Source organism: Lactuca sativa, chromosome 1, assembly GCF_002870075.4.
Source record: "Lactuca sativa cultivar Salinas chromosome 1, Lsat_Salinas_v11, whole genome shotgun sequence".
In the NCBI taxonomy this organism is placed as follows: Eukaryota; Viridiplantae; Streptophyta; class Magnoliopsida; order Asterales; family Asteraceae; genus Lactuca; species Lactuca sativa.
The window spans coordinates 170,439,584-170,443,781 of NC_056623.2; the positions used below are offsets into that span (position 1 = coordinate 170,439,584).

A 4,198-nucleotide genomic window follows, 5' to 3' on the forward strand; every position below is an offset into this window, starting at 1 on the left:
GTCGAAAGTCACTTTGTAATGTACTTTACAAGGGCATTTATGTTTCGAAATTGTAATGTCGAGTCCCTTGTATTTTTTTTGTTTGCTTTCATTATCCCTATAAATACGGGATGTGTACTAGATTAGAGAATACTTTTTTCCATTTCATCTTTCGTATATCATCTACTTATTGTACTCTCTAAAAGCATAATTGAACCAAACAAAACTTATCTAGATCTTGTTTTCATTGTTTTTACATTACTCTGATATCGGAATTCTTACTCGATTCTATAACAACTACAACTTCCATCTGGTACAATCACTACATGGGCAAAAATGCGTGAAGAGTTCTTATAACAATGTTTCCCACCATCAAACATGTCCAAAATCAAGAAGGCCATAGCTAACTTTGAGCAACAACCAAGTGAGTCATTATATGAAGCATGGAAGCGCTAAAAAAGGATTACTTCGAAATTGTCTCCAAAATGATCTTAATGTGCAATAAGAAGTCTCAATCTTTTACGATGGGGTAAATATGATGACAAGGCAACTCCTGATTCTCAATGACCTTTAACGAAGAAATATCCTGCTGAAATTAAGGAGCTAATCAAAGAGTTTTCGAAGCATTCACGGGAGTATCACAACCCTCGAAATGACAGAGCAAAAGGAACCGGGAATGGTACTTCGGAAGACATGGTGGCTATTTTGGTAATGTTGAATAATATGGATCAAAGAATGATGGAGATGGAACAATCCATACACTCCATATGTGTGGGTTGTGAGATTTGCAATGGGCCACATTTGACAAATATTGCCATTTGGATGAAATCGGGAATAGAAAAGCCCAAGTTTGCTACTCATGTGGAGACCGCTATGATGAAGATTGGAGGATACCAGAGAAAGAATGGTTGCCATATGATGAATATAAGAAACTAAAAGAATAGAAGTATAGGAAAATAGGCCAAGGCTACTACCTATCACAACTCAAAATTTTAAAGGTAGCAAAGCCGAAACCTAAACCTAGCACAAGTAATCCTACCTTGCACTCCTTGTTGCCTTGTGCCCCTATAGCATTTAGGGCTTGTTTTGAAGCTAATTACTAAGCTTGGTTTGTAACCTAAGTTAATTTAGGTTAGTATAAGGTAACATAGATCAAAAGTGATGGGTTTAAAGCATAAATTATCACTTTAAATAAGTGAATTCGGTCTTGGATTTGATTTAAATGCTAAATTCGGTATTTGGAATATTAGGAACATGCTGTGTTCGGCCATTTCATTCACCAAATGGTGAATTCGGTCATGGCATGAACGAATTCTCCATAATTTTGTCCCATTAGGACTGAATTCTCTTAAGGACCAAACCCTTTGACTGATTTCCCTTCTGCTATATATATATTTGTTCAGCCGATTTCAGCCTCATTTCATTCATTTTCATATCGAATTCATGCCAAAATTTACTCTCAATCTTCAAGAGTGTTTTGCCCAGATCTTCATCCCATGTTCTTATATTCAATCGAGTTCATCAACCACATTCAAATCATCAAATCTTCATGTTGGACCGAATTCACCCCTTTCCTACCGAAAACTCCATTTTGTCACCAAATTCATCCTTAGACCTTTCCAAGTATTATTGTAAGTATTTCTTAAATGCTTAAGTGTTGTTTATCACTTTAACTAATTATTCTATATATTTAAATTAATATCTTATTAATTTAAATGCAATATCATGTAAAAATATTATTAGAATACGACTAATGTCACGTATTCTAACCTGAGGATCGTTCGCAAACACTTCGAGTCCGGTCAAGCACACGCACTACAGGTGAGTTCATACCCCTACATTTTTACCAGTTTTTCATGTTTTTAAGGGGGGATACAAGTACAACAAAATACATTTTTACGCAACATTTCTGCGTTAACAAAAATGATTTCGAATCTATTTCATATTGCCTTAGATCATACCAACATATTTTAACAGTAATCGATCCTTGTGTTACTAAGACATATTTTATACAAGTACAAACTCTTTCAACCTTTGTAACATGCAGAGCAAAGGAACTTTTACAAATACTTTTATTACAAATGGAACGTGCACTTATAAACTATTTTAGGTATAGTTTATGGAACATTTACATCATCAGAACATGAAACACATATCAAACGAACGAAAAAATAAACTATAATTGGTATAGTTTATGGAACATAAGGACCATCCTACAAAACACAAGATTCATTTTACAATAATATACATGTAAACTATATAAAGTAAATTTTATAGATCAGACAAACAGTTAATCAAATACAAAGGCTTTTCATTTATTCTACATGTAATAGTCAGTATAGCATTTTGTGAGTGAGCATCTTTGCGTACTTATCTAAGTACCAACAAAAGTATTGAGATTATAACCATAGTCTCTTGGAGGAGAGCGTGAGTTTGTGTATAGATCTATACGAGATTGACAACCCCGCACCCCAACTGTTAGCTACAGTTAGGCCGAGGTGACAAACGTCATATCGATTCCGATGCCTGAAGAACGTCGTTCATGCCATCAATGGTCAAGTATGGTTATAACAACTCACATATTTGGTACTAACAACACGATTAATGTACTAATGGTAAACAACTTCACTTAGTTTTATTATTTATAAAACTACAACAATCTATTTTTACAGAACATCCATTCTATCCAGGAAATTACGAGCTACATAGTCTTTATCTATATGCAAACACAACATTCTATTTTCTAGTACAAAACACACTTTTCCGAAAGAACATTTAACTAGGGGCATACATACAAAACAGGGTTGCATACAAATACAACTACCATACATTACGTTTACAAGTACGAGACAACAGAACATACATTTCATTACATCAGAAAATGGAATGTGTGGACTCCGCCTCATTTCCTGTTCCTTGTTTGGTTGTGGGCTTTGGGCAGAACCACACAGTTCATTGTCTATTCGGTCAAGATTTTATATAACTTATATCCACTAAGTACTCATAGAAGGAACTTGTATAGGGGCATAGAACATACATTTTATTACATCAGAAAATATAGGATTTTCTGGACGAACAAACTAAGGTTTTCAAGGAACAATGAACATACTTTCTAAATACAAACGCTTATGAACTCACCAACTTTAATTTTGACACTTTTAAAACCACTTGTATTCTTAGGACACTACTAAACAGGTACACGCACAGGTTCTTAGAAGACGGATCTTGCTAGCTTCGCGTCTTTGTTTGGTATTCACTTTTGGAGTCAATCATTTGTGATTCTAATACAATGTAAACATTATACTATTAATGCAATGGATTTTGTTCCTTGTTTTACTATTACACATTTGTTGTGATACTACACATGACGTCCTCCCCCCCCCCCCCCCCCCCCGAACTTTTCCGCTGTTCCGGTTTGGGGGGTCTGACATTACCAAAAAGAACAAGAACAAGCCGAAAAGAAGGTAGACTTGGAGTCAATTCTTACTAGGTTCATGGAGGCTTCATAAAAATGTCACGATACAGCAGATACTACTATGAGAAATCATCAAGCCTCCATTAAAGACATTCAAACTCAAGTTGGTCATTTGACAACGTTAGTTAATGAAAGGCTACCACCTAAAAATTCCGATGAAAAGGTGCAACCACATGTCATGGCCATATCCACTAAAGAAGATACCATCTCTAAGTTCTTGGAAGAACTAGAAGAAGATGCGAAGAAACCCAAATCACAGCCAAAGCGGATGAACGTCAAAGAATAAATTGGAGCTGAAACTCCATCATCACGGCGTGAGGATTTAATCTTTACGACGTTATCATGGCCTGAACATAATTTTTTTTGTGTGCTCAAGCTTTTCAACCTCCACTACCATTTCCTTCTCAAGCCAGAGTGCACCTTTGGAAGAAGAACATAAACAGTTTATGTAAAAAGTGAAGGGAATTCCGATCTATACTTCCTTTATTGAATCATTGGCAAAGGTTCCCGAATATGCCAAATTTCTTCAAGATTTACTCATCACTCGCCAACAACTAGAGAAGACCTCCAAGGTAGTACTTAGTGAGCAAAGTTTCATGGTTATTGTGTAAGGGGATACCAAAGAAAATGAGAGATCCCAGACGCCTTACACTTCCATGTGAATTTGGAAATAACATGCAGACATATGCTTTAGCCGATTATAGAGCAAGTATAAATTTGATGCCATATTCATTTCACCAAAAG

At 35.6% G+C, this 4,198-nt stretch overlaps 1 non-coding gene across 1 annotated transcript; it reads right to left on the bottom strand.

Moving 5' to 3' along the window:
- Window positions 1–363: 363 nt before the first annotated feature.
- On the bottom strand, window positions 364–471 carry LOC111915529 (small nucleolar RNA R71). Its single transcript, XR_002858191.1, has one exon. It is a non-coding gene; the product is annotated as a small nucleolar RNA R71 (small nucleolar RNA).
- Between the last annotated feature and the right edge of the window lie 3,727 nt (window positions 472–4,198).